This window comes from Callithrix jacchus, chromosome 13, assembly GCF_049354715.1.
Source record: "Callithrix jacchus isolate 240 chromosome 13, calJac240_pri, whole genome shotgun sequence".
Lineage (NCBI taxonomy): Eukaryota > Metazoa > Chordata > Mammalia > Primates > Cebidae > Callithrix > Callithrix jacchus.
Window position 1 is genome coordinate 41786460 of NC_133514.1, and position 11622 is coordinate 41798081.

An 11622-nucleotide genomic window follows, 5' to 3' on the forward strand; every position below is an offset into this window, starting at 1 on the left:
TGGGTAACAAGTGCGAAACTCCGTCTGAAAAAAAAAAAAGGGGGGGGGGGCAGTTGAAGCTGTACTGTGAGACATGTGACAAACTGACATGTTGAGACTCAGTTATTAGAACATAAAGAGCATAGATATCAATTTATAGAAGAAGCTTTTCAGAATCAGAAAGTGATCATAGATACACTAATCACCAAACTGATGGAAAAAACAAAATACATAAAATTCGCAGGAAATCAGATCCAAAACAGAATTAGTGAAGTCAATCAAAATCAAAAGCAGGTGGAACAGGATATTAAAGTTGCTATATTTACATTGGTGGTAGAAATAAATAACAAAGGAAAAGCTCTACTGCATCAGTTAGAGAGCCTTGCAAAAGACCATCGCATGAAACTATGCAACAACAACAGGAAGTGGCTGGACTTTCTAAACAATTGGAGCATGCCATGCATTTTTCTAAATGGGCAGTTTGCAGTGGCAGTAGTACAGCATTACTTTATAGCAAAGGACTGATTACATACCGGTTGCGGCACCTCCTCCGTGCAAGATGTGATGCGTCCCCAGTGACCAACGACACCATCCAGTTTCACTGTGATCCTAGTTTCTGGGCTCAAAATATTATCAACTTAGGTTCTTTAGTAATCGAGGATAAAGAGAGCCAGCCACAAATGCCTAAGCAGAATCCTGTCGTGGAACAGAATTCACAGCCACCAAGTGGTTTATCATCAAACGAGTTATCCAAGTTCCCAACACAGATCAGCCTAGCTCAATTACGGCTCCAGCATATGCAGCAACAGGTAATGGCTCAGGGGCAACAGGTGCAGCGGAGGCCAGCACCTGTGGGTTTACCAAACCCTAGAATGCAGGGGCCCATCCAGCAACCTTCCATCTCTCATCAGCAACCCCCTCCACGTTTGATAAACTTTCAGAATCATAGCCCCAAACCCAATGGACCAGTTCTTCCTCCTCATTCTCAACAACTGAGATATCCACCAAACCAGAATATACCATAACAAGCAATAAAGCCCAACCCCCTACAAATGGCTTTCTTGGCTCAAGCCATAAAACAGTGGCAGATCAGCAGGGGACAGGGTGACCATCAACTACCAACAGCGCATCCTCTACTCCTTCCAGCCCCGCGATTGCTAGTGCAGCAGGATGTAATGGAAAGGCTTTTGGTTCACCTATGATCGATTTAAGCCCACCAGTGGGAGCTTCATATAATCTTCCCTCTCTTCCAGATATTGACTGTTCAAATACTATTATGCTGGACAATATTGTGAGGAAAGATACTAATATAGATCATGGCCAGCCAAGACCACGCTCAAACAGAACGGTCCAGTCACCAAATTTATCAGTGCCATCTCCAGGCCTAGCAGGACCTGGTATTATGACTAATGTACACCCCTCAATAAGTTCACTTAGTGCCTCCAGCGTTGGAAGCCGAGGAAGCCCTGGCCCTTCCAGCAAACCAGCAGAAGCTGATTCTACACACAAAGTCCCAGTGGTGACGTTGGAGCCAATTCGAATAAAACAAGAAAACAGTGGACCAACTGAAAATTATGATTTCCCTGTTGTTATAGTGAAGCAAGAATCAGATGAAGAATCCAGGCCTCAAAATGCCAATTATCCAAGAAGCGTACTCACCTCCCTGCTCTTAAATAGCAGCCAGAGCTCTACTTCTGAGGAGACAGTGCTAAGATCAGACGCCCCTGATAGTACAGATCAACCTGGACTTCACCAGGAGAATTCCTCGAATGGAAAGTCTGAGTGGCTGGATCCTTCCCAGAAGTCACCCCTTCACATTGGAGAGACAAGGAAAGAGGATGATCCAAATGAGGACTGGTGTGCAGGTTGCCAAAATGGAGGGGAACTCCTGTGCTGTGAAAAGTGCCCCAAAGTATTCCATCTTTCTTGTCATGTGCCCACATTGACAAATTTTCCAAGTGGAGAGTGGATTTGCACTTTCTGCCGAGACTTTTCTAAACCGGAAGTTGACTATGATTGATGCTCCCAGGCACAACTCAGAATAAAGGAAAACTGAAGGCCTTGTTAAATTATCACCTATAGATAAAAGGAAGTGTGAGCGCCTACTTTTATTTCTTCACTGCCATGAAATGAGCCTGGCTTTTCAAGACCCTGTTCCTCTAACTGTGCCCGATTATTACAAAATAATTAAAAATCCGATGGATTTGCCAACCATCAAGGAGAGACTACAAGAAGATTATTCCATGTACTCAAAACCTGAAGATTTTCTAGCTGATTTTAGATTGAGCTTTCAAAACTGTGCTCAATTCAATGAGCCTGATTCAGAAGTAGCTAATGCTGGTATAAAACTTGAAAATTATTTTGAAGAACTTCTAAAGAACCTCTATCCAGAAAAGAGATTTCCTAAACCAGAATTCAGGAATGAATCAGAAGATAATAAATACAGTGATGATTCAGATGATGACTTTGTACAGCCCTGAAAGAAACGCCTCAAAAGCACTGAAGAATGACAGTTGCTTACATAATATGCCGCACCACCGGCTTGTGCTGGTTTTTAGATTTTTGGTTTTCAATAAACATTTGTCAGTAATTTAACATCACTACAAAGCTCTGATCTCTGTTTTGGCCATTTACTAGACTTTGATTTCCTTAATAACCCATTTTTGTTAACCTCCTATCACTAAGAAAGAAAAAGAATAAAGAAGGAAATGAATGGAAGAAAGAACATGGAGGGAAGGCAGAAAGGATGGAAGAAGGAAGCATTGAATACAAAGACATTCTTCCCACTTCTTGGATTTTTGAACTACAATCTGGAGCGATGGCTACTGTAGAAAGGAAATGGACTTTGTATGAACTGTTACATTGAAAAGTAAATGTGATTTGGATGTGTGCATTAATTCAGTTTTACAAATTAATACCTACCCATGAAGTACATGGCCTGACCATATGGGTTAGCCATAGTATACTGACGAACAGTACTCCACAAACATGGGTGGTAACAGGAGTTCCATCCCAGGAGGCCAACCGGTGCCACAGCAGGGTAGGTTAGATGCTATTAAGAAGGCACCTAATAGTACATTATGTAAGAGGGCAACTGTATTAAAGAAAAATCAGGAAGAAAAAAAAAAGAAACACACTTCATAAGGCCATGGCTGCCACAGACAGTGATTCCTCAGATGGATATGGGCAAAGCAAACTGAAAACCTTCTGGAAAGAATTCACCATTCTAGATGCCATTAGAAACATTTGTGACTCATGACAAGAGATCAAAATATCAACATTAACAGGAGTTTGGAAGAAGTCAACCCTCATGGATGACTTTGAGGGGCTCACGACTTCAATAGAGGAGGCAACCGTGGATGTGGTGGAAACAGCAAGAGAACTAGAACTAGAAGCGGAGCCTGCAGATGGGAGTGAATTGCTGAAACTGCATGATAAAGCTCAAACAGATGAAGAGTTGCTGCTATGGATGAGCAAAGGAAGTGGTTTATGGAGATAGAATCTACTGGTGAAGATGCTGTGAACACTGTTGAAATGACAACAAAGATTTAGTATATTTCATCAATTAATAAAGCAGCAGCAGGCTTTGAGAGGATCGGCTCTAATTTTGAAAATTCTCCTGTGGGTAAAATGCTATCAGACCGCATCAATGCTACAGAGAAATCTTTAGCTCAAGAGGAGTCAACCTATGTGGCAAACTCCATTGTTGTCTTATTTTAAGAAACTGCCACAGCCACCTCAACCTTCAGCACCCACCGCCCCCATCAGTCAGCAGCCAGCAACATGGAGGCCAGACCCTCCACTGGCAAAATTATTACAGCCCACCAAAGGCTCAGATGATTTTCAAATTTTTAAGCAATAAAGTATTTTTAAATTAAAGTATGGGCCAGGCACAGTGGCTCATGCCTATATTCCCAGAGCTTTGGGATGCCAAGGTGGGAGGATCGCCTGAGGTCAGGAGTTCAAGACCAGCCTGGACAACATAGTAAAGCCCTGTCTCTACTAATAATACAAAAATTAGCTGAGCCTGGTGGCAGGTGCCTGTAATCCCGTCTACTCAGGAGGCTGAGGCAGGAGAATCGCTTGAACCGGGGAGGCAGATTGCAGTGAGCTGAGATTGTGCCACTGCACTCCAGCCTGGGAGACAGAATGAGACTTTGTCTTAAAATAAATAATTAAATTAATCAATTAAAGTATGTACTTTTTTTTTTTTGAGATAGAGTCTTGCTCTGTTGCCAGGCGCCAGGCTGGAGTGCAGTGGTGCAATCTCAGCTCATTGCAACCTCTGCTTCCCGGGTTCAAACAATTCTCCTGCCTCAGCCTCCTGAGTAAATGAGACTTCAGGCGCACACCACCATGCCCAGCTGATTTTTGTATTTTAGTAGAGACAGGGTTTCACCATGTTGTTCAGGATCGTCTCGATCTCTTGACCTTGTGAACTACCCGCCTCAGCTTCCCAGAGTGCTGGAATTACAGGCGTGAGCCACCGCGCCAGGCCAAGTATGTACTTTTTAGACATAATGCTATTGCATACTCGATAGACCGCAGTATAGTGTAAACATAGCTTTTATAAGCACTGGGAAACCAAAATAAAGTTTTGGTGACTTGCTGTATTGTGATATTTGGTGTGCTGAGGTGATCTGGATCTGAACCACAGTATCTCTGAGGTCTGCTGGTAGTGCTGCTGCAGGGCAGAGGCTGCGGGTCGCTATGGAGCAGCTTCAGTGTTTACTCCCAGCCCTCCCCGGACTTCTGCGCTGCTTTGCTCCTGGCATCAAAGGAATTCCACCTGCATTCTTCAGACGCATTCATTCATTTCAACCAGTGATTTTAAGATTTTGGTTGGCTTTTTAGATCTTTTTGTAGGCCCTCCGGTTAGCCTTATTGCTGGCAACCTGTGTCCTTTATTCATCAAATGGTCTTTTGATTTTATACAGAGTGGCTTCCGGAGTTGTTAAATATGAAGATCTATCCAGGCAGACCCTATCTGATTATTAACATCTGTAAGAAAAAATAAGCAGAATTCCTTTCACAATTGTATCTTACCTCGAGAAGCTAATCTTTTTCCTGGGCGTGCCACATGGTAGAAAAGTAAATCAATTAAAGTAGCCACATTAAAAAGAAACAAAAAACCAACCAAGACAGTGCAACTGGAATGACCAGCTTCACCAGTTCATTCACACACACAAAGTCACATCCCTTTAATATTCAAAGTAATCTACCTTACCGGAGAGAGAACTGGAGACCCTGATCAGTCCCTTAGTGATCCCCATTTCCATTGCTGCAGAGCCCACTCCCTGCCCAGGGTTCCTCAGGTACAGGCTCTTTATTTCTTCCCCAGGCACCCTGCCTCTGCTTGTCATACTCGCCTGCGTGGCCCAGATGCCCTGCATCAGGAGACATGGCCAGCCTCCCCAGCATGACAAGGCTTCTGTTTACCCCGCCACCCTCGTCATCCAGACTGGGTTTTGGTTCAGATTCCCCTTCCTTCATAACAAGCAACTGCCTGCAGACACTTGAGGTCTTTTCCTGATAGAGGACCCCAGGCAGGCCTGACTCAACGTGGCTGGAATAGTCGAATAACATTGCACCTCAAACAGAAAGAATATGTGCATGAGGGTCTCAATCCTGTAATGCCCTGGAGGAACTGAACCACATGCAGAATTTCCTTTCACTTCACAGCATAGCAAGAAGTATTGGAAATGGCAGCCTTTATCCAATCATTTAAAAATGGTTGGCGGGTCATGGTGGCTCACACCTGTAATCCCAGCATTTTGGGAAGCCGAGACAGGCAGATCGCCTGAGGTCAGGAGTTCAAGACCAGCCTGACCAACATGGAGAAACCCCATCTCTATTAAAAATACAAAAATTAGCCAGGTGTAGTGGCGCATGCCTGTAATCCCAGCTACTTGGGAGGCTGAGGCAAGAGACTCACTTGAAGCCAGGAGGCAGAGGTTGTGGGGAGCCAAATCATGCTATTGTACTCCAGCCTGGGCAACAAGAGTGAAACTCTGTCTCAAAAATAAGAAGAAGATTAAGAATCATGCTATATTCTTATTCCAGGGTAATGGGTTAATTAAGAAGTACCACTCTAGGCCCTGAGTGGGTGGCTCACATCTGTATTCCCAGCACTTTGGGTGGCCAAGACAGGTGGATCACTGGAGGTCAGGAGTTTGAGACCCTGTCTCTACTAAAAATAAAAATAAATAAATAAATTACCCAGACATGGTGGCACACACCAGTAATCCCAAATACTTGAGAGGCTGAGGCATAAGAATTGTTTGAACCCAGGAGGTAGATATTGTGGTGAGTTGAGATTGTGCCACTGCACTTCAGCCTAGGTGACAGAGGAAAACTATTAAAAAAAAAAGGACCAGTCAAATGATTGTCTTAGAAAAAAATTTACTCCCAAAATGAGGTACCTTATGATCTCCAATACTAGATGTAAAAGCAAATGGAGGCTGGGTGCAGTGGCTCACACCTATAATCCCAGCAACTTTGAGAGGCTGAGGCAGGCAGATCACGAGGTCAGGAGTTCAAGACCTGCCTGGCCAACATGGTGAAACCCCATCTCTACTAAAAATACAAAAATTAGGGGAACATGATGGTGGCAAGTGCATGTAGTCCCTGCTACTCTGTAGACTGAGGCAGGAGAATGGCTTGAACTCAGGAGGCCGGGTTTGCAGTGAGCTGAGATCGCACCACTGCACTCCAGCCTGGGTGACAGAGTGAGATTCCGTCTCAAAGAAAGAAAGAAAATGGAAACTTTTATTTATTTGTTTTTAATTTTAAATTTTTTGAAAAGTATGATCTTAAATCAATAACTTTACTTTCCAGCTTAATAAATTAGGGGGAAAAAAAGAATAAACTAAACCCAAAGCAAGCAGAAGGAAGGAAAAAATAAACACTAGAGTGGAAATAAATGAAATAGAGGATAGATAAATAACAGAAAATACACCCTGGGTAATGTGGTGAGACATCATCTCTATGAAAAATTAGCCAGGAATGGTGGCAGGTACCTATAGTTCCAGCTACTTGGGAGGCTGAGGTGGGAGGATCACTTGAACCCGGGAAGTAGAGCCTGCAGTGAGCGGAGATTGTACCTCTGCACTTCAGCCTGGGTGACAAAGTGAGACACTGTCTAAAAAAAAAAGAAAAAGAAAGAATGAAAAGAAAAATACCAAAAATAAACCAAACCAAAACTTGTTTTTTCCAAAAGATTAGCAAAATTGATAAGCCTTCAACTACACCAAGGAATTTAAAAAAGAGAGAAAACTTAAACTACTAAAATTATTTTTAAATTTATCTTTATGTTTTTGAGACAAAGTTTGCCTGGGCTGGAGTGCAATGACACAATCTCAGCTCACTGCAACCTCCGCCTCCCGGGTTCAAGCAATTCTCCTGCCTCAGCCTCCTGAGTAACTGGGATTACAGGCGTCCATCACCACGCCCAGCTAATTTTTGTATTTTTAGTAGAGACAGTGATTCACCATGTTGGCCAGGATGGTCTTGAACTCCTAACCTCAGGTGATCCACCTGCCTCAGCCTCCCGAAGTGCTGGTATTAACAGGTGTGAGCCACCACACCTGGCCTCAAACTACTAAAATTAGAACTGAAAAAGGGTACATTATTCCAATAGACAGGAGGAAAAAAGGGATTAAAAGGGAATACCATGAACAACTGTATGTCAACAAATTAGACAATTTGGATGAAATGGACAAATTTCTACAAAGACACAAAGTACAAAAATGGAATCAAGAAAAACCAGAAGATCTGAATAGGCCTATAACAAGTTAAAAGATAGAAGAGGAAGTAACTTCCCAGTTCATTCAAGGAGGGCAGTACTACCCTGATTCCAAAACCAGATGAAGATATACAAGGAAAAAACCCTGCAGAACAATGGAATTTATGAATAAAGATGTAAAAATCCTCAACAAAACACTAGCAAGCTAAACGCAGGAACATATAAAAAGGATTAAACACCATGACCACAAGGGAACTATCCTGGGAATGCCAGGTTGATTTAAGATCTGACAATCAATTAATGGAATACTATAAATTAATAGAATCCAGGGCAAAAAAAAAACTTGATCATCTCAATAAATGCAGACAAAGCATGCAACAAAACATGACACTTCTTCATGATAAAAATATTCAACAAAAATAGGATAGAAAAGTTCTCCCTCAACCTGATATGGGATAGAGGGAAGCTATTTTAAAAAATGGTGGCCGGGCGCAGTGGCTCATGCCTGTAATCTCAGCATGCTGGGAGGCCGAGGTGGGTGGATCACCTGAGGTAAGGAGTTTGAGACCAGCCTGGCCAACATGGCAAAACCCTGTCTCTACTAAAAATACAAAAATTAGCTGGGTATGGTGGCATGTGCCTGAAATCCCAGCTACTAGGGAGGCTGAAGCAGGAGAATTGCCTGAACCTGGGAAGTGGAGGTTTCAGTGAGCTGAGGTCTCGCCACTGCACTCCAGCCTGCATGATAGAGTGAGACTCAGTCTCAAAAACAAAACAAAACAAAATACCCAGTGGTAAAAGGCCAAAGGTTTTCCTCTAAGATTGGGAAGAAGACAAGGATGTCTGCTCTAATCACTTCTCTTTAACAGTGTACTGGAGCCATGGAAATTAGGCAAGACGAGGAAATGAAATGCATCTAAGTTGGAAAAGAAAAGTAAAACTATTTCTATTTACAGATGACATGATCTTGTATAGAGAAAATTATAAGGAATTCACAAAAAATCATTAGGCCTAATAACTGAGCTCCGAATGTTTGCAGGATACAAGATCGATACACAAAAATTAATTTGTATTTTTATACATTAGCAATTAATATTCTAAATATGAAATTAAGCAGTCAATTCCATTTATAATAGCATCAAAAAGAATAAAATCCTTAGGTATAAATTTAACAACAGGAGTGCAAGATTTGTACATTCAGAACTATAAAACGTTGAAAGAAATTTAATAAGCTCCCAATAGGCCAGGCATGTGGCTCATGCCTGTAATCTCAGCATTTCAGGAGGCCAAGGTGGGCAGATCACTTGAGGTCGGGAGTTCAAGGCCAGCCTGGCTAACATGGTGAAACCCCGTCTCTACTAAAAATACAAAAATTAGCCAGGCGTGGTGGCACACACCTGTAATGCCAGCTACTTGGGAGGCTGAGGCAAGAGAATCACTTGAACCCGGGAGGCAGAGGTCGCAGTGAGCCAAGATCATGCCACTGCACTCAAGCCTGGGCGACAGAGTGAGACACTGTCTAAAAAAAAAAAAAAAAGAGAGAGATCTTAATAAATGAAAAGATCTCACGTGTTCATGGATGGCAAAATTTAATATTGTTAAGATGGCAATATTCCCCAAACTCATCTACAGATTCAGCGCAATCCCTACATTAAAAGAATTCCAGCTGGCTTTTTTGCAGAAATTGACAAACTGACCCTAAAATTCTCATGATATACAAGGGAGCCAGAAGAGCCAAGACAATTTGTAAAAGGAACAAAGGAGCCAGGTATGGTTCACATTTATAGTCCCAGATATTTGGAAGGCTGAGCCTGGGGTACTGCTGGAGACCAGGAGTTTGAGGCCAGCTGTGCCTTTACAAAAGAAGAAAGGGAGGCCGGGCACAGTGGCTCAAGCCTGTAATCCCAGCACTTTGGGAGGCTGACACGGGCGGATCATAAGGTCAAGAGATCGAGACCATCCTGGTCAACATGGTGAAACCCCGTCTCTACTAAAAATACAAAAAATTAGCTGGGCATGGTGGCGTGTGCCTGTAGTCCCAGCTACTCAGGAGGCTGAGGCAGGAGAATTGCCTGAACCGAGGAGGCGGAGGTTGCGGTGAGCCGAGATGGCGCCATTGCACTCCAGCTTGGGTAACAAGAGTGAAACTCTGTCTCAAAAAAAAAAAAAAAAAAAGAAGAAGAAAGGGAAGGGAAGAAAGGAGGAAGGAGAGAGGGAGGGAAAGAAAGAAAAAGAGGACAAAATTTACAAATACGAAATGTATTGTAAGGCTTTAATAATCAAGATGGTGAGGTAGCAGCACACAGGAAGGCATGTAGATCTATGAAAGAGAAATAAACCCTTACATTTACGGCACATTGATTTTGGAAAAGGGTCTCAAAAACCATTTAACAGGGAAATAATAGTGTATTCAACAAATTGTACTAGAAAAACTAGGTATCCTTGTGCAAAAGAATGGAGCTGGATCACTCACACTGTACACAAAACATAAGTCAAAATAGATCAAATACCTAAATGAAAGCTTATTATAAAACTGTTATAATGTAGGAATAAATCTTCATGACCTTTAGTTAGGCAATGGCTTCTTACCTATGACTTCAAAAACACAAGCAATACAAGAAAAAAATAACTTGGACTTCCCAGGAATTAAAAACTTGTGTTGCAAATGATATCATCAAGAAGGCAAAAAGACAGCCCATGGAATAGGAAAACAAATTGCAAATTACAAACCTGATAATGGACTTGTTTCAAAAGGACAAGGAATCCTTCCTCCCCGCAGCTGCTGGCTGGCATAGGTGGTCTAGGGAACGTCATGTGGTTCAGAAGGACAAGGAATCCTTCCTCCTGTAGCAGCTGGCTGGCCCAGATGGTCTGGGGAACACCAGGTCATTCAGAAGGTTGAGGAATCCTCCCTCCCTGTAGCAGCTGGCTGGCATAGGTGGTCTGGGAAATACCATGTGATTCAGAATGACGAGGAATCTTCCCTCCCTGCAGCAGCTGGCCCGAGTGGTCTAAGGAACACCACATGTTTCAGTGCCAGGATCCCAGACTGGTTTTAAAACATGGGGAATTAACATTTAAGGAGACTATTCTCTTTAACTAATTGCTAGTCTGACTATTCTGCTTCTGGATAGAGTATTTCTTGTTTTTATTTTTGAGACACAGTCTCTTCCTGTTGCCCAGGCTACAGTGAAGTGGTGCAATCTCAGCTCACTGCAACCTCCCTGCAACCTCCGCCTCCTGGGATTGAACAATTCTCATGCCTCAGCCCCCTGAGTAGCTAAGACCACCACATCCGGCTAAGAGTTTGTTTTGTTTTTTTTTTTTGTTTTTTGTATTTTTAGTAAAGATGAGGTTTTGCCATGTTGGCCAGGCTGGTCTTGAACTCCTGACCTCAAGTGATCTGCCCACCTTGGCCTCCCAATGTGCTGGGATTACAGGCATGAACCACCAGGCCCCACCTAGAGTGATTATTTGAATGGGTTTGTGAGTAAAGGCTCAGTAAACACCTCCTGCCCAACACTGCTCAAAGCTGAGGACCCAGAGGAAAAGTCCCACATTGTCACTAAACTCCATTTCAAATCCAGGAGCCTTTTCTTTCACAAGTGTTGATAGTAGCAGAGGCAAACACAGGAAGCACTTTCCATAACACGAGACTATGAGACTTCCGGATTTGTTTTTAAAGAAACTGCAAAAGAGAAATGGAAAGAGAAGTCCACATAAAAAGTTGCACTTGCACTTTTTGTTTATGGTAGAGTTATTCACCATGGCCAAAAAGCTATAAACCCAAACATCGACCAACAGATGAACGGGTTAGCAAAATGTGGCGTATTTTATATATAACAAAATGTGTATATTATTATAAAGACAATTATATAACAAATGTGCACATTCTATAC

General features: G+C 42.6%; 2 pseudogenes; both read left to right on the top strand.

Annotated features, from left to right (window-relative positions):
- Positions 1-47: 47 nt before the first annotated feature.
- On the top strand, positions 48-1132 carry LOC144578832 (transcription intermediary factor 1-alpha pseudogene; annotated as a pseudogene).
- On the top strand, positions 1051-2504 carry LOC118146667 (transcription intermediary factor 1-alpha pseudogene; annotated as a pseudogene).
- Positions 2505-11622: the final 9118 nt, after the last annotated feature.